Here is a 20,056-nt window from a genome sequence, read left to right on the forward strand (position 1 = left end):
TCATTTAACCCCAATTGCCCTGCCTTCCCCCCCATTCCCAAACATATGCATACCCTTTGACCCAGAAATACTACTACTAGGTCTATATCCCAAAGAGATCAAAGAAAAGGAAAAGAACCTATATGTACAAAAATATTCACAGCAGCTCTTTTTTTATTGGCAAGGAATTGGAGACTGAGGGGATTCCAATCAATTGGGGAATGGCTGAATACATTGTGTTATATAATTGTGATGGGATATAAGAAATGGTGAGCAGGATGGTTTCAGATAAACCTGGGAAGACATATACAAACTGGTGTAAAGTGAGGTGAGTGGAACCGGGAGGACATTGTACACAGTTACAGCAATATTGTGTGATAATCAACTCTGAATGCATTAACTATTTTGATCAATACAATGATGCAAGACAATTCCAAAAGACTTATGATGAAAAATGCTATCCATTTCCAGAGGAAGAACTGATGGAGTCTGCATGCAGATTGAAGGATAATTTTTTCACTTGCTTTATTTTTCCTTGCTTTTATTTTTGCAATGTATCTAATATGGAAATATTTTTCCATGATTTCACATTCATAACTGATATCACATTTCCAATGTGTGTGGGAGTGTCAGTGGGGAGGAAGAGGATTCAGAACTCAAAAAAATTTAAATGAATGTTAAAAAAATTAAATTTTAAAAATTACATTAAAACCATACAAATCATATGGCAAGTTTTAGAATGCAAAATATATAGTGTTACTTTTTATCTTCAGAAACTAAATTTAAGCAGACCCAGACAGAATCAGAATATCTGTGTTCACATAGCAGTTCTGCCACTTAGAACATAAGTAACCTTGGCGGAGTAACTAAACATCTCAGTCTCAGCTCCCTCATCTGTGAAATGATAAGACTTGTACCTGATGACCTCTTGCTATTTCCAGATCTAAATATGTGGTCTTGTGATCTCCAGGAAAAAGAAATCTGAACAAGAGTATGGGAATTGGTTAGAACAAGAAGTTAGTAACAACTGTAATTAAATAACAGGCAAAAAGAAAAGTTGGTGGGGGGCATGATGTCTTACTCACTTTTCCCTTCCTATTAGACAGAGGAGCAATGTCTTTAGGTCTCTTCTTGGCTCTTCTCTCATCCCCTTCTTAGAGAACTTGTCTTTGACTCTTTTACTCTTAGAAGGTGGTTGCATGTGATGTCTTCCTGAGTCTTGCAGAGGTATCACTTACATCTCCACCCTCTTTTCAGAGGGTGTTTGTTGGCAAGGATGATTTTCTCTGCTGTTATATTTTAGATGTTTTTTAGGTATACATTTCCTTTAAAAATGATGGCCTTGTTAGTCTTCTTCAATTATCTCCTTTTCTCTTGAGTAAAATTGCCTGTTGAAGTTTTGGGAATTGGCTTACTAATTATCTTATTTCTAATTGTCTAAAAAAGCCTCAACATACAGAATGCATTTACCCTAAACAATTTGGTATGTTCAAGTACCTTTAATAGGATGTTTATTGACTATGAAGGTGATTAATAAATGCACCATGCAATACAGACAAGAATAGGACCAATTTTGCCAACTGCTAAAACAAGTTTTTAATCAGAAACATCATATGCTTAACTCAAATCTTTTCTAGGCATCAATCCCAAGCTTTGTATCGGTGGTCCCTTCATATCTATTTTCTGCTGCTGTTAGCCCTTAGTTAAACTTATGAAATCACAGGATTGAGAGAGCAAAGTCATTTAGTTCAACCTCCTCACTTTATATGTGGGGGAACAGTGTAACATTGGCGTGGCATGCCTGAAGTCATAGGTATTAAACCAAAAATCAAATAAATAAACAAACGAATAACAGATGCTTTCTAATTCCAAATCCAGTGCTGTTTCATCCACACCATGATGCTTTCATCATGCACCTGTTTATTTCCATTCAGTTCACCCAAAAAGGAAGTAATGGCTCTTTTTTCTTCAGCATGAAAATGTTGACCTAAAGGTTTTTATTTATAATTTAAAATTACGTATGGTCATAACTACGTAGAATTCCCAGTAATCATAAGGAAGATCTATTCTTTACAAATGGCTATTTGCAACAAACAAATGCTAGGAATCATGCGAGATAAAAACAAAAACAAAACCACAACCATAAGATTCCCCCTCCCCCATAAAAAAAAAACAAATCATTTTTTCTTAAGTAAATAATAATATGATTGGAAAGATGAGATGTAACTGGAATACCTTGAAAATATCTGTTAATAAAATCAAATAGATTGGGACTTCCAGGAGCCCAGATGTCAGAGTAAGCAGTAGGTTGCTCTTACTCTCCCTTACTGACCTTGAAAAATGCAGAAAACACCACTCCAGGAAAAATTCTGGAACAGTGGAGCCACCAGAAATACTGGGCGCAGCAGTTTTTTGATCTCTGCAGGCTAGGGGCATTAACAGGAAATATCCTTCTTGCTGTCCCTGAAAAGAACCAGTACTGGATGGGAGGCATCCAGACAAGCCAGCAGCAAGCCCCACCTTAGCAGACTAGCAGGAGATCCTGAGCCCCAGAGGGGTGGAGCCAGCAAGTGCCAACACCAAGAATCCCTATGTGCCTTCTCACAGCCTGGGGAATTGGCAGATGCCAGTGCAGCAGCTGTACCTCCTTGTGCTCTAGCACAGCCCTCTGGGAGAAGACCTCTAGCAGCCAGACCAGCCTTCCCATACAGCTCACTCCATGAGCTTCAGTGTAGCCCTAGGGAAATATAGAAAGATCTCACCTGGCCTCAGCACATACAAGCCAGCTCCAGCTCAGCCCCAAGTAAGCTACAGCATGATATAGCTTCCAGTTGCCAGAACCAGAGGCCCCAGTACACAAAGCCAGTAACTAGACCCCTAGCCTCCAGCACAAGAAGTGTGGGACAGAGTCCCCCATGCCCCAGAAGCAGAGATCCATTTTAAAAGCCAGGAAAAATGAAATTACAATGAACAAAAAGCCACTTAGAAAAGTAAAGACCATAGATTCTTATTACGGGGAGAGGGAAGATGCAAATACAAATTCAGAAGAGGACAGCATTGACATTATACCCACATCTGAAACCTCAAAAGGGAATATGAATGGGTTGCAAGCCAAAAAAAGCATTCATGGAATAGCTCAAGGAGGTTTTAAAAAGTCAAATTAGAGAGGCAGAAGAAAAATTGATCAATTCCTTTAAAAATACAATTGACAAAATGGAAAAAAAAATCACCGAAAAAAAACAACTCCTTAAAAAGTAAAATTGGCCAAGTGGAAAAAGAGGTACAAAAGGTAACTGAAGAAAACAATTCATTAAAAATTAGTATTGGGCAAGTGGAAGCTAATGACTCTATGAGGCATCAAGAATTAGACAAACAAAATGAAAAGGATGAAAAAATAGAAGAAAACGTAAAATACCTCATTGGAAAACAACTAACCTAGAAAATAGATCCAGGAGAGATGATTTGAGAATTATTGGTCTTCCAGAAAGCCATGATGATAAAAAGAGCCTGGACAGTATCTTCCAGGAAATCACAAGGAAGACTTTCCCAACGTCTTAGAACAAGAGGGTAAAATAGTCATTGAAAGAATCCACTGATCACCTTCTGAACAAGATCCCAAATTAAAAATGCAAAGGAATATTGTAGCCAAATTCTAGAATCACCAGGTCAAGGAGAAAATACTTCAAGCAGCCAGAAAGAAAAAAAATCAATTATCATAGAACTACAAGCAAGATCACACTGTATCTTGCAGCTTCTAGATTAAAAGATAGGAGGGTAGAATATGATATTCCAAAAGGCAAAGGGGTTTGGATTACAACCATGCATCAACTACCCAGCAAAACTGACCATAGTCTTTCAGGCAAGGAGATGGATATTCAACGAAATAGGGGACTTCAAGACCTTCCTGATGAAAAGACAAGAGCTCAGTGGAAAATTTGATTTTCAAATACAAGACTCAAGAGAGGGGAAAAAAAGGGTAGACATGAAAGAAAAAGAAAGTGTTATTCAATAAGGGCAAACGTTTTACATCCCTACACGGAAAGGTGATACTTCTAAATCTTGAGAATTGTATCTTTATTATGGCATTTAAAAGGGATATGCATAGACAGAGGAAGTGGGTAAAAATTAACTAATGCCATGATAAAAAATAATTAAGGGGTGAAAAGGGATTGTAATGAGAGAAGAGGAAAGGAGGAGGCAGAAAAGGGTAAATTATATCCCATGAAGAGGGAAAAAACATATAACAGTACAGGAAAATAAGAGAGGGAGATGAGCATTGTTTGATCTTCACTCTCATTGTATTTGGATCAGGGAGGAAATAATATGCTCAGTTACATATAGAAATCTAACTTGCCCTACAGGTAGTAGGAGAGGAAAGGGGAAAGAAAGGTGGCATGGTAAGAAGGGAGGGAAGAAACAGTAAGGGAAAAGGGAAATGAAAAGGGAGGGGGACTGATAGAAGGGAGGGAAGATTGAGGGAGGCAGTGGTAGAAAGCAAAACTCTTTTAAGTAGGGAAAGGGAGAAGAGAGAAATAAAAACATAAATGGAGGGAAATAGGATGGAGAGAAAGACACAAATAATAATCATAACTGTGAATGTGAATGGTATGAATTCTCCCATAAAATGGAAGTGGATAGCAGAATGGATTAAAAACCATAATCCTACAATATGTTATTTACAAGAAACACATTTGAAACAGGGAGATACACACAGGGTAAAGGTAAAAGTCTGGAGCAGAATATATTATCCTTCAACTGAAGTTAAAGAAGGAGGGATAGCAATCCTAATCTCACACAAAGCAAAAGCAAAAATAGATAAAAGAGATAAAGAAGGAAACTATATCCTGCTAAAAGGCACCATAGACAATGAAGAGATATCATTACTTAACATATAAATACCAAGTGGTATAGCATCCAAATTCTAAGAGGAGAAGTTAAGGGAGTTACAAGAAAAAAATAGACACCAAATCTAGACGAGTGGGGGACCTCAACCACCCTTCTCTGAACTTGATAAATCTAACCTCAAAATAAACATGAAAGAATTTTAGGTGGGAAATAGAATTTTAGAAAAGGTAGATATGATAGACCTATGGAGAAAATTGAATGGAGATAGGAATATACCTTTTTCTCAGTGGAACATGGTGCATACACAAAAATTGGCCATGTACTAGAACACAAAAACCTTACAATCCAATGCAGAAAGGTAGATATGTTAAATGCATGTTTTTCAGATCATGATGCAATAAAAATATTTGTAATAAAGGGTCATGGACAGATAGACTAAAAATTAATTGGAAACTAAATAATCTAATCTTAAAGAATGAGTGGGTGTAACACCAATGATACTAGCAGCTGCTGTGGAGGTTTAAGACCAACAACACCAGCATACAGGAGGGCTGCTAGCACAGGTTCTTTGATCTGCTTTTCTAAGTAAAGCAACTTTAAGGGGTTTACAATTTCATTTCAATTAAACGTACATATATCATTCACTTGGCTCAGGGGGAAAATTAGCACCCTGAACTTCAGAGAAAACACAAACAGAAATTACAAGCATAAATTGTACAAACAGAGCAAATAACACAAATCAGCAGACAAGGCTTCTGTCTGTCCATAGCAATACATACATAGTTACCAGAAAGAGAAGCACAAACATCTGGGTTTTTAAAGCCAGGGGGATCCTTAATGGCTACCCAGAGTCTCATCTGGCCAAGTCTCACGAACACTCTTCCAATGAAGGAGGCCCCAAAGCAATATACTAACCTCAGAGTATATATACATTTCTTCACGGTCAGAGGGCACCACAACCATGTGACTCAAACTCATGTGATTTAGGCTTTCTTGTAACCCAAACAGGTCATCAAAGACTCTTGATTGAAACAAAGGCAAGACTCAATCAAAGGCACTTGATTGCCTCAGTGCTGAGAAGCACTTCAAAAGAAAAAACAGCAAAAAGTCCCACCCTGCTTGCCACCACAGTGGGCCAAACAACAAATGATAGAAACAATCAATAACTTCATTCCAGAGAATAACAATAATGAGACAACATACCAAAACTTATGGGATGCAGCAAAAGCAGTTCTTAGAGGATGTTTCATATTTCTTAATACTTACATGAATAAAATAGAGAAAGAGAAGATCAGTGAATTGGGCATGCAACTGAAAAAAAAAAAAACAGAAAAAGAACAAATTAAAAATCCTCAATTAAATACTAAATTAGAAATTTGGAAAACCAAAGGAGAGACTAATAAAATCGAAATTAAGAAAATGATTGCACTAATAAATAAAACTAAAAGCTGATTTTATGGAAATAAAACCAATAAAATTGATAAACCTTCGGTTAATTTGATTTAAAAAATGAAAGAAGAAAACCAAATTACCAATCAAAAATGAAAAGCGTGAATTCATCACCAATGAAGAGGAAATTAAAACAATAATTAGGAATTATTTTGCCCAATTGCATTCCCATAAATTTGGCAATTTTAGTGAAATAGATGAATATTTACAAAACCATTAATTGCCCAGATTAACAGAAGAGGAAGTAAAATACTTAAATTACCCCATCTCAGAAAAAGAAATTGAGCAAGCCATCTATGAAGTACCTAGAAAAAAATCTACAGAGCCAGATGGATTTACAAGTGAATTCTATCAAAATTTAAAGAACAATTAATTCCCATACTATATAGAATATTTGGGAAAATTGGAGGAGTCTTACCAAATTCTTTTTATAATACAAATATGGTACTGATACCTAAACCAGGAAGACTCAAAACAGAGCAAGAAAATTATTGACCAATTTCGCTAATGAATATAGATGCAAAAATTTTAAATAAAATTTTAGCAAAAAGATTACAGCAACTTATCATGAGAATAATACACTTTGATCAGGTATGATTTATACCAGGAAGGCAGGGCTGATTCAATATTAAGAAAACTATCAGCACAATTGATCAATTGATGATATCAACAACAAAACTAACAGAAACCATATGATTATCTCAATAGATGCAGAGAAAGCTTTTGACAAAATACAACACCCATTTCTATTAAAACACTGGAGAGCACAGAAATAAATATAGCCTTCCTTAAAATAGTAAGTAGCATTGACCTAAAATCATCAGCAAGCATTATATGTAATGGGGAGAAGCTAGATGCATTTCTAATAAGATAAGGGATGAAACAAAAATGTCCATTATCACCACTGTTATTCAATATGGTACTAGAAACATTAGCTTTAGCAATAAGAAAAAGAAATTGAAGGAATTAGAATAGGCAAAGAAGAAACTAAGTTATCACTCTGTAGATAATAAGATATACTTAGAGAATCCTAGAGAATCAAGTAAAAAACACTACTTGAAATAATAAACAGCTTTAGCAAAATCACAGGATATAAAATGAAGCCACATAAATCCTTGGCATTCTTATATAATACTAACAAAGCCCAACAGCAAGAGATAAAGAGAATTTCCATTTAAAGTTATGGTAGACATTATAACATATTTGGGAGTCTACCTGCCAAAACAAACCCAGGAACTATATGAATGCAATTACAAAACACTTTTCACACAGACAAAGTGAGGTATTAATAATTGGAAAAACATCAGTTGCTTGTGGGTAGGCTGAGCTAATAATAAAAATGGAAATTCTACCTAAATTAATTTACTTTGTCAGTGCCATACCAATCAAACTACCAAAACATTATTTTATAGAACTAGGAAAAATTATAAAATTCATCTGGAAGAACAAAAGGTCCAGAATATCAAGGAAATTAATGAAAAGAAGTGCTAGGGAAGGTGGCCTAGCCATACCTGATCTTAAATTGTATTATAAAGCAGCAATCATCAAAACTACTTGCTACTGGCTAAGAAATAGAGGGGTGGATCAGTGGAATAGGTTAGGTACACAAGATACAGTAGTCAACAACTATAGTAATCTACTGTTTGATAAACCCGAAGACCCCAGCTTCTGGGATAAAAACTCACTTTTTGACAAAAACTGCTGGGAAAACTGGAAAATAATATTGCAGAAACTGGGCAAAGACTAATGTTTGACACCATATACCAAAATAAAGTCCAAATGGCACATCATTTACATATAAAGGCTGATACTATGAACAAATTAAGGGAGCAAGGAATAGTTTATCTGTAAAATTTTGGAGAATGGAGGAATTTATGACCAAATGAGGTATAGAGAACATTATGAAATGCAAAATGGGTAATTTTGATTACATTAAATTGAAAAGTTTTTGCAGAAACAAAACCAATGCAACCAAGATTAGGAGGAAAGCAGAAAACTGGGAGAGAATTTTTACAACTACTGTCTCTGATAAATGCCTCATTTCTAAAATATATTAAGAACTGAGTCAAATTTACAAGAATACAAGTCATCCCCCAATTGATAAATGGTCAAAGGACATGAAAAGGCTGTTTTCAGAGGAAGAAATTCAAGCTATCTATAGTCATATAAAAATATTCTAAATCACTATTGATTAGAGAGATGCAAATCAAAACAACTCTGAGGTACCACATCACACCCATCAGTTTCACTAACATGACAAAACAGGAAAATGATAAATGCTGGAAAAGAGGTGGGAAAATTGGAACACTAATTAATTGTTGGTAGAGCTGTGAGCTGATCCAACCATGCTGCAGAACAATTTTGTTACTACACCAAAAGGACTATAAAAATGTGCATATCCTTTGACCAAGGAATATCTCTTCTAGGGCTATTTCCCCAAAGCGATCGTATAAATGGGAAAAGGACCCACATGTACAAAAATATTTATAGAGGCTCTTTTTGTGGTGGCCAAGAACTGGAATATGAGGGGATTCCCATCAACTGGGGAATGGCTGAACAAGTTGTGGTATATGAATTTAATGGAATACTGTTTTGAGATAAGAAACGATAAGCAGGTGGACTTTGGGAAAACCTGGAAAGACTTACATGAACTTATGCTGAGTAAAGTGAGCAGAACCAGGAAAACATTGTACACAGTATCCGCCACACTGTGCGATGATTGATTTTGATAGACTTAGCCCTTCTCAGCAATTCAAGGACCTATTGGATTGCATGCCATCTTGGGGAGGGGGAGGGAAGGGAGGGAAAGAAAATTTAAAATTTATGGAAGTGAATGCCAGAAAGTAAAAATAAATTAATTAATTCATTTAAAAAAATAAAACAAAATAGTGGTCTAACTGGAAAAGGCCAAGAAGCTTAACTAATTGAGCAGCAAATTATACTTAATGTCTATTCTTTTCTTCTTATATAATAATCACTCCCTATAGAGATACACAATTCCTTATTGTGTCACTTGACTTTAATATCATCTTGTCCAATCTCCCATACTTTGTAACAGTCCCTTTTACAATATTCTTGACAATCATTTATTATTTGCTGGAGTACCTTCAGTGATAGATAGTTCACTATCTTCCTAAAAAGCCTATGTCATTGTGGAACAGGTCTGCATTTTTTAAAGTTCTTTTTTATATTGAGCTGATCTGTGAATGTTTACAATTTTTACCTGTCATTCCTACTTTTGCATTCCGGATCAACATAGAGCAAACTTGCTTTGCTTTTCTATCTGATAACCCTTTTGTAGTTTAAAGATAGCTTTAATGTTTCCCCTTTATTTTTGCTTTGCCAATCAATCAAACAATAAATACTTATTAATCACCTACTATATTCCAGAAATTCTGCTAGATGTTGGGAATACAAGAAACAAAGTGGAATATTCCCTTCCCTCAAAGATTTTACATTCTATCGGATGAATAAATAATAGGAGACTTTTTATGTAGAGTATATGGGAGAATGAGAAAATGACCAAGGTAGAAAATGGTGTTTAAATAGTCTTAAGAGGGATAAGGATTCTAAGAAGTATATGAAAGGAAGGTACACAGTCAAGCACGGAGGATAGCTAGCACAGGGGCATGGAGATGAGAAAAGGAATGCCATATGTGAGAAACAGTAAGGCCAATTTGATTATAAAGTACATGAAGAGAAATAATTTTTAATAGAACTTGAAATGTAGGTTGGCTTTTTAAAATTACAAGCAGAGGAGTTTTAGTTATAATAAAGATCTGTTCATTGAAAAGGGAAGTACAAAAATCCATTTTTGAAATATTTTTATCAAATCTGAAAATTATGTAGAATTTCTTTGTAGTGAATTGCACAGTCAAGTATATGTGCTTTAGGAATATCAATTTGCAACTGTGTGAAGAATGGATGTGAATTAGTAGAGTTGAGCAGAGAAATAAATTAATTGGCCATTGTAGTAGTTCAGGTGAGAGATGATGAGGATGTAAGCTAGGGTGGTGATGTACATAGTGAAAAGAATAAATATGTTAGAAATGTTGTGAAGACAGGAATGATAATATCCAGCAACTAATTGGATATGATGGGTAAGTGAGATTTAGCAATAAAAGATGGCACATAGTTGCGATCTTAGATGACTCAAAGGTTCCATTAACAGAAATAAAGAAGTTAGAAAGAAAAATAGGTTTAGGGAGAAAATATAACGAATTAAGTTTTTGTTGGGTCATTAGGGATGTCTTGGCCATACATTAGACCTGTCGATTAAGAGATTATTAGTGACTTTTGAGATAGCATAACAACAATGTTGCTAGCAGCTGTTGTGGGTGTGAAAGACCAACAATAAGAGCACACAGAAGGGCTGCTAGCACAGGTCCTTTGATCTGTTTTTCTAAGGAAAGCAACTTTAAGGGGTTAATAATCTCACTTTAATTAAATATACATATATCATTCACTTAGTTCAGGAGAAAAAGTCAGCACCCTGAACTTCAGAGCAAGTACAAACAGAAATTACAAACAGAAAATATAAACAGATCACCAAACAGGCTTTTGTTTGGTCATAGCAATACATGCATAGTTACCAGAGAGAAAAGCACCATCATCTGGGATTTTCAAAGCCAGGGTGGGGAGTTCTTTCAACAACTACCCAGAGTCTCATCACCAACACTCTTTCAATGAGTGTGCCCCTAAAGGCAAAATGCTGACCTCTGAGTTTATATATACTTCTTCAGGGTCAAAGGACATCACAACCATGTGACTCAAACCCACATGACTTAGGTCTTTTTGTGACTTAAACACCTGCTTAGGGTCAGAGAGTATCATAGCAATGCAACTCAAACTCATGTAATCTAGGCCTTCCCTCCAGGTAAGCAGGTCATCAAAGACTCAGCTTCATTAAAAGATTCCTTAGTGCTGAGAAGCACTCCAAAACAAAGACAAGAAAAAGACCACTTTGCTTACCATTACATTTGAAAAGCAAAACTCATCAAGGATACTTGATTACCTCAGCATTTCAAAAGAGAAAACAGTAATAAAGTCCCACCCTAATTACCATAACATACAGCAATTTCAGTTGAATGATGAGGTTGGAATCCAGATTGCAGAGTTAAGGGGAGAGTGACATAATGGTGCTTTGGTAACTCAATATTTTAGGTGAGAAAAGGAAAAGTCAAAGAAAATAATGACATTTCAAACATTTGAGTTTAAATGACAAGTAGAGTAATATTAAAAAGCAGGGCATGTTTTGGGGGAAATATAAGTAATTTGTCTTTGGACATGTTGAGTTTTAGGTGCCTGCTGGACAATCAGGTAAGAATGTACAATATTCATTTAGAGATAAAGGTCTAGAGCTTAGGAGATCATTCAGGTCTGAAAATATAGACTTGAGCATCAGCTTAGAAGTGATGCATGAAAGTGGATGTTTACTAAGGGAGAGAGTATAATAATAGAAGGGAGTGTAGACAAGTGAAGAACTTTGGGGAACAGCCATCTTAAGGGACTGATAAGAGCAGGAAAAGCAAGTCAACTATATATAGAAGTGGTGAGTTACAGAGTTGGAAGGAGAGCTATGAGATGTCTCTGAAGCTAAGAGTGAAGGCGTTTTTAAAGATAGAATAGTTTTTATGTTACAGAAAGGTATGTGGATCTCATTCTCCAGAGTGATTGTCCCAAACATTTTTTTTTCTGCTCCTGTCCATTAGTTGCATTCCCATTGGCACCCTTAGATTGTCAGTAGATTATCTAGCCTCTTGGGACACAGGGATGATTGAGCCAATCTATACATTGAAAAAAACTGACAATATTACACACGCACACATGTGTGTGTGTGTTTGTGTGTGTGTGTGTGATATATGAATTTAGTTTCAGTTACACTGGTCATATCATTTATTACAATCTTAGTTCGTACAAAAACAGTCATCATGAAGAATTTCCATTCATGTCCTCACCTAGTTTTTGCTTGACTTCTGCCTTTGTCATTCAATTGAAACTTATCTTGCCAAAGTTAATAATGATCCCTTTACTGCCACATCTAATGATCTTTTCTCAAACTTCATCCTTCTTGGTCTCTTGCAGCATTTAATACCGTTCAACATCTTCACCTATCTGGAGTTGTCTCAGCCTTGGGAAACCCTTTTAGGATCGCTAACCCTTCCCACCATTTCATGAGAAGCATCAGCCATTCTCCCTTCACTCGAAGCTCAACTCCTCTCTGGACTTCTTCATATACTCAGTAGGAGCATTGTCCCCTTATGGCTATCTTTTCCTACCTACTCTCACCTTTCCACAGTTTTATGTGTCTTTCCACATTAAAATGCATAGAATGCAAGCTCCCTAAGGGTGGGCACTGTCTAGTTTGTTTGTGTTCTATCCACAGTGTTTAGCACAGTTCTTAGCACATAGTATTTAATACTCCCTCTCTCTCTCTCTCTTTCTCTGTCTCTGTCTCTCTCGCTCCCTCCTCTCTCTTTTTTCTCTGTCTCCTTGTCTCTCTCTGTCTCTCCTTCTCTCTGTGTGTGTCTCTCTCTCTGTGTCTGTCTGTCTCTGTGTCTCTGTCTCTCTCTGTTCTCTTTGGCTCTCTCTATCTCTGTCTCTCTCTGTCTCCCCCCTTCTCTCTCTGTCTCTGTCTCTTTGTCTCTGTTTCTGTCTCCCTCCCTCTCTCTGTCCCTCCCACTCCTTTTCCTTTTGTCTCAAATATCAAATATAAAGTCCTCTCTTTAACATTTGAATCTCTTCACCATATGTTCCCTTCCCACTTTCCATTACATTTTCATACTGCCCTCTATGCTCCAAATAGACTGGTGCCTATGCTGTTCCTCACAAAGGGTACTCCATTACCTATCACCCATCTCTGAGAATTTGCAATAGCTCTTCCCTGTGCCTGAAATTCCTAATATCTTCCTCTTAATTTCCTGAGATTTCTTCAAGTCTCAAATAAAAATTCATCTTCTGCAATAGACCTTTCCCAATTCTACTTTTCACCCACACCCACAGATGTTAGTGTGATTACTTTCTGTCTGTATGAATCTATACTGTGTCAATCTAGTTATTTACATGCAGTGTCCTGCCACAAATGAATGTTGTCAGGTCTTTGGGGATAGAGACTGCGTTTACCTTACTCCGTATCTGTAGTTCTTAGCACAGTGCCTTGCAGAAAGTGCTTAGATTTGGCAAGAATGATGTGTTTTTACTATTTCCTATCTTTTTTTGTTAAGCCATTTCTGCTTCATGCCATATTACCAATACTATTGCTTTTCTCTTGAATCTCTGAAACCAGCTAACCAATGCTACCATTCAGAATTTAACTAAGGTCAGGGTCTTTAGAAATAACCAAATGGCAAATGACCATTGCCTTCTAGACCAATAGCTTTACTTAAATTTTAAAAACTAAGCAGTCATCCATTAGAATTTCTATAGCACAGGTGTCAAAGGCCTCCTATGGCTCTCCCCTTTTGCTAGGTAGACAACTGCCTTCTACACCATATGAAGTTTGCTTTATATAGCAGCCCTAGGGTTGCATATGTTTTTGGTGAAGTAGGAAATGCTATAAACAGATGTATAAAGCAAGAGATAATTGCAATAAAGAAGCTTATCTTGAGGAGATTCTAGGATTTCCTAATTAAGAAATTATTTCAGTCCATTCCATTTAGTTTGAAATTATTTGAAATTATCCCACCCATTGGTTGATCTTGAACCCAACATATGTAGGCTAGGTTTCTTCATCTTTTTCCTCTCTCTTTCCTCCCTTCCTCCCTTCATTCCTTCCTCCCTCCCTCCCTTCTTTTCTTCCTTCCTTTCTTTCTTCCTTCCTTTCTTCTTTCCTTCTTTCCCTCCTTTCCTTCTTGCTTGCTTCTGATCCTTTCATTTTTATTTTTTTTTCTTTTGAGCCTACAGACTATCACTCACACCAATGAATGTTGTCTTTTCACTCGTGCCATCTTCCTACCATTTGAAACCATCCAAGCTGTGGGGTGGGAGGTGGAATAAGGGATTTCTTTTCAGCCCAACAGACCTCTTTTCTTTCTCTAAGCCTCTTTAAAAAGCTATTAGCCAAGCAGAACCCGGCTGGTTCATAAAACCCTGTTAGCTGGCTTAATGACAAAACTATCTTCCCACCCACCTCTCTTGCTACAGGCGTGATAGAGACACTCCACAGGAGAGGAGGCAGGAGGGCGCCATGCCAGATGAGGCCAGAGGCCTTTAAAAAAGAGAAACAGTACAGCTGAAGTAGTTTTTCACAGGTTAACAGCTCTACAAGTCATACCCTCCATAGGCAATATTTGAATAAAATATCTTCCCCACACTGAGACTTGTTTTTTAAACAGATATGTTCCCTGACTACATAAACCATTTCAGGAAGAAAGAACAACCTAGCTTCTCCTTGTAGTGTTCTGTTCTCCCCATGCCAGCAACGAACGTGTAACAACTGTGAATGTTGATTTAACTTAATCCTCCCTCCACCCCCAGTGATTTCTATCACTCTGATGTATTCTTTAAAGTCTTAGGAGAACTCAAGCTCTCTCTCTTGAATCATCTGACTGTGTTTGTTGAACTGGAAGGGAATCCAGATTAAGGAAGCAAAACTATTTCAGACATTCATGCCAAAAAAAAAAACAATCACTTAAATGTGTAATGTTTCATCAATCTCCTGATAACAGGGAAGAGTTGGCAGTGCTGAGGATGTCAGACGGGAATGAGGGCACTGGCACAAAGATAAATTCTATTCCTTGTTGCTGATGGCTACTTGGAGTTCAGGAACCAACTCAATGTTCTGAAATTACAAAGCACAATTATTTTGGTGAGAATTTTCTTTAGCCACTTTTTTTTTCAAGTTTTAAGGCAGTACGAGCAATTAAAATTAAAATCAACATGACCTATTAAAGCACAAGGCATCCACTTTCTCATTCAATCTTCACAATAGCCCTGTAAAGTAGGTCAGGCAGGGGTTCATATCACCATTTACAAAGGGCAAAATTGAGATAGGAGTTTCTTCCTCGAAGTCACATAGCAAGTCAATACTGGAAGGGAGAGAATCCAGCTCACTCAAACCTTTGCCCCATACTCAATTGGTTGAATAAAAGCCAGGATTTGTCAGAGGATCTGGCCCAATGCTTATGTATATTGGAAAAAAGGCAAAATTCTGGAAGGGAAAGGTTACCTGTAGCTTCTTTTATGTGCCCCTCCCAATTTAGCCCAGAGACTCAAGACGTTGTTAAATGCCATGGAAACTCAGTCGTGAAGGAAGTATGGGATTAATCAATAATTCTGATTTTGATAGAATGATATTCAGTGTCTCAAAAGTCCTTGTATGGTTTGAATTTCATAGTTAGGAGCTATAAACTTCAAACCCCACAAAAACTTTTGAGACTTTTGTGTTGGGGACAGAGGCTAATATTTTGCCCTTAATATTTTGATGACATTATAGTAGTTCACTTCTATACCCTGCCTTCCTTTCCTTAAAACAATCATGTAAGCAAAATAGTATAATTATTTCTATTTAATAATTAAGAAACTGAGGCTCAGAGAATTTCAATTTCTCTCCTGAGGTGATACAACTAATAAATATCAGAATTTGAACCCAGATCTCCTGACTGGCTTCAGAACTCTTCAATGCCTCTCATAACCCTGACTTGATACTTCTCGATTATCTGCTTCATTAATGCATTTTTATGAGGAAATTTTCTTAGAAACTATCTCTAGTACAGAAGCCAGTTTCTAGCTAAATCACACATGTGTGGGTGCACAAACACACACAGACACACAGACACACACACACACACACATATGAAGTGCCTCATTCTCACTAAAATCTTCCTATTCTTTTAGTAAAACCCTTTCATTTGGCAAAGATGCCAGACTTTTATTCCTTAACATTTACTGGATAAAAAGGATATAATTAATGTTACCCATTCCCCGGGGTGGGGGATAGGGGAGAAACAAATGACAAAATGTTTCTTCCATCTTGTGAATACACTCATCCATGGAAGAAGCAACATGATGGAATGCACACTGTTTAGGAGTCAGAAGACTTTGACTTCAATACTGACTATTCTGCTTATTCTATAAACTATCTTAGAAAAGTCATTTCATTTCTATGGGCCTTAACTTCTTGAGTGTGAAAAATGAAGGGATTGGATCCTTAAGCTGCGCTCTTCCAGCTCCGCTCCTCGGTTGACCTTCCTCTCCCACACTGCACTATAATTTGGCAATTCGAGGGTGGGTCAGGGAAATGGACTTTGTTCTGAGCCATTTGGCTCTGAAACTCATTTCTCATTCCTTGGCTCCATCAGGATGCAAATCATGTTATTTTACCAGCAGTGGTTTGCAAGACTTGTCTTGAACATGAAACAATCAGAGAATTGTTGCTACTGAACGTTATACGTGGCTTCCGCCTGGTTCCCAAACCCATGTAGGATGTGGTTCTCTCACTGGATTCAAAACACTGTGGTTGGAGTTTTGTCTCCCACCTCCCCCCTTGGAATAAGATTGTGGGAACATCTTTCTTTTTTTTCTTTTCGTAGGATAACTTTGATTTTCTGGCAATAGAGGAAGTAATCACTTATTCCCTGAAAGGATCTCCATGCCATCTGCAAGCACATTCAAAATATATTAACCCTAACTGCTACCATAAAATGGGAGAGATTGGTTTCTGTAGTGATTCTGTCCTCCACCCCACCCTGAATTTTAGGAACATCTCTTTCTGTTGGTGATGCAATTAAATTCTAGCGTATGTGAAAAAAAAGTCATATTTTCCTTCAGTGGTAGAATCCATGCCATGCTATTCAGTGTTGTCCAAAACAGACACTATTTCTGAGGGGCTATGCTTCTGTTGCTGTGCACTTCTTTGAAATGAAATGAAATTTAATAATGGGAAATATCTTCAGTGTCCTGAGTGATCTGTGTTTTCCTTGCTTGTCAGCATTTGTTTTGTTTTGTTTTGTTTTTCAAGGCCTCAAAACTTAACCACACAGGAGCATTTTCTTGGGTCTTAATAAGAAAACAGCCACTCCAACAATACACGAAGACTTCAGGGAAGCTAGAAGAATGCAACTATCAGCTTCTGTGCAGTGAGAAATATCTACCCTGAACACTACTCATCAGCTCAGCCTTCTTGAAGGCTGTATCAACCAAACTCTCTCCAATATGTGCTGACTTCCTGTACATGGGAAAGGATCCCCAGGAGTCTAAACACACACCAATACTCACATGTGGAAGACGGTAATAATAAATCCCATTTGTACAATTTTTCCAGAAATTATATAACATTAGCCTTATAATAGGTCTATGGAGTAAGAACTGTAGAGATCATTATCCCCATTTTGTTATTCTTCATTTTTTCAGTCATGTTCAATTCTTTGTGACCCTATTTGGGATTTTCTTGGCAAAGATACTGGAGTGATTTGCCATTTCTTTCTCCAGCTCATTTTATAGATGAAGAAACTAAAACAGAGTTAAGTGACTTGCCCAGGGTCACACAGCTAATAAGTATCTGAATCCAGATTTGAACTTGAGGAGATGAGTCTTATTGACACTAAACTCAGCAGTGTATACACTGTGCCACATATCTGCCCAAATCCGCATTCTATAGATGGGGAAATCAAAATTCAGAAAAGTAAAGTAACTTGCCCCAGGACACATACCTAAAGTCAGAGGCAGGCTTCAAAACTTTGTCTTCCTGACCCCAAGTCTAGTACACTCATGTACAGCATAGAAGACTTTGGGGACCTTAAATGATCCAGATGTACAATGATATTACTGGACAGAGCCACAACTAGGATTTTTTTTCATGGGGTTCAAGCCAGAAAATTTGCTATCAGCTATTGGGAGAGGGAGAGACAGACATCCTTGGACACCATCTTGTGATTGGGATCCTAATTTTTTTTTCTCCCTGGGGAACTGAACTATCATCCAAGATGACCAGCTGGCCTTTCCTTGGAGGAATTGTTCTTCTGTGCAGAGTTAGAAAAGAAACCCTTACTATTCTCAATCCTACCCCCTCCCATTTCTTGTTTATTTGTCATTCCTCTGTTTAAAGGGCAAGCCATAGTTTGGTAAAAACAGACCTGGATATGAATATTTTCCCACTTTGTTTGAGAGGAAAGTTCATGAACAATGTTGCCAAACTTCGATATTAAAAATAAAAAGAGATTTTGTTTACCTAGGAAGAGTGACTCCAGAATCTAACCTTCTAGTCAAAGAAGAGAGATTATCTCTGCCAGCACCAACCTTGAGGGTTTCCTTATGTAACTGAAAGTTAAAGGATTATACCTACTAGATAAGAATTCTTCTTAGAGAAAGAAAAGTATTCTTCTTTGCCCCCAAGGAGGAGCAGTAAAGTAATTGAGCCTTCTATTAAGTTTGCTTTGTATATACTCATATTGCATATATAATTTTTTGCTTGATCTGAATTAGAAATTAAATCAAACTGCAAACTGATTATGGTTTATCAGTCTGACTATCATAATGGTCATAATAGAACATTTTTCTAAAGTTCAATTTAAAGAAGACACCATAACAGAGAGCTGCAGTATCCCAACCACTGCTGAGAAGAGTATTCAGATAACAAATGCCTGATTAAAATATCTGATGTTATTTTTTTCTCTTAGTAAAATCCAGTGCAATGCCAGGACTTGGCTCAGTCACAGCCAATAGACAGCAACCTGGCAATGAGTAGCGCTATTAAAATGAAAATCATAACTCTCTCGTGTTTCTTTCTATTATAAAAATAAAAGGTGAGGTTTGATATGAACTTATCAGAGCTACACTTAACTGTTGTGGTTTGCTGTCTCTTTGGGGTAATTACCCCTCAGGGTCACCGTGTTAATAATGATTCATTCTAAATCATGGGAAACAGCAAAGAGAGACACACACAGAGACAGGTTGACTGATTTATTGTCAGTTATATTTCACAGCTCAATAATAAGGGTTTTTTTCTCCCCAGGAGATCTCTGCTGCTATTTACCTTTTTTTTTTCCTCTCCCAAATAATCTTCATTTTATGCATAAAGAATAGCCATAGGGTTGAAAATTTGAGGCACTAAGTAAAAGACTGAATCCAATTCAGGTCCAAGCTTTGTCTTTTATCTGGGACAGTCAGCTAAATGAAGGAAGAGTGGATTTGGTGGGGCTCAAATAATTCCTTCCTTCTTCCCTTTCTGTGGGTATGTCTGTGTGTGCTCACAGGCAGTCCTAGTCAATGTGTTTCTGGGTTTTCTCCCTTCTCTTTTTTTTCCTGCCTGACAACACGAAGTTAACACAACAGCTGGAACCCTGCTGGTCTCTGACTCTTCAGAGTCATGCCGAACACTGCTCTAACCTTTCCACCTCCTAATTAGCCAAACACAGAAGGCATGCTGTTTTTCCTCTTTTATTAGTAAGAAGAGAGATCCTACTGTAACATTAGCATTACACCAAACAACTCAAGTGTAGTAAAGGAAGCATTCTGCTAGCTGCTTTTAGTTGGTGTTGGAAAGTTGAGAGAATCAAATAATTACCAGTCCTTCTGGATTCTACATAGTACCCAAGTTAATTCAGATACACCCCATTCCTATTTTTTCTTGCATCCAATAGAGGACTGAGGCAGTCAATTCACAAGAATTTTCTGAGCACCTTCTCTGTGTCCAGCTTTGCTTTAGCTGCTGTGAGAGATATGGTTGTAACTCATATGCCACTACTAAACCTTTAGGCTCATGTTCCTCCTGGAACATATCCTAAATATATATTTTGAATGTGCTTGAAGATGGCATGGAGAACCTTCCAGGGGATAAGTGATTGCT

The sequence above is a fragment of the Trichosurus vulpecula genome, chromosome 2 (genome assembly GCF_011100635.1).
Source record: "Trichosurus vulpecula isolate mTriVul1 chromosome 2, mTriVul1.pri, whole genome shotgun sequence".
Taxonomy (NCBI): Eukaryota; Metazoa; Chordata; class Mammalia; order Diprotodontia; family Phalangeridae; genus Trichosurus; species Trichosurus vulpecula.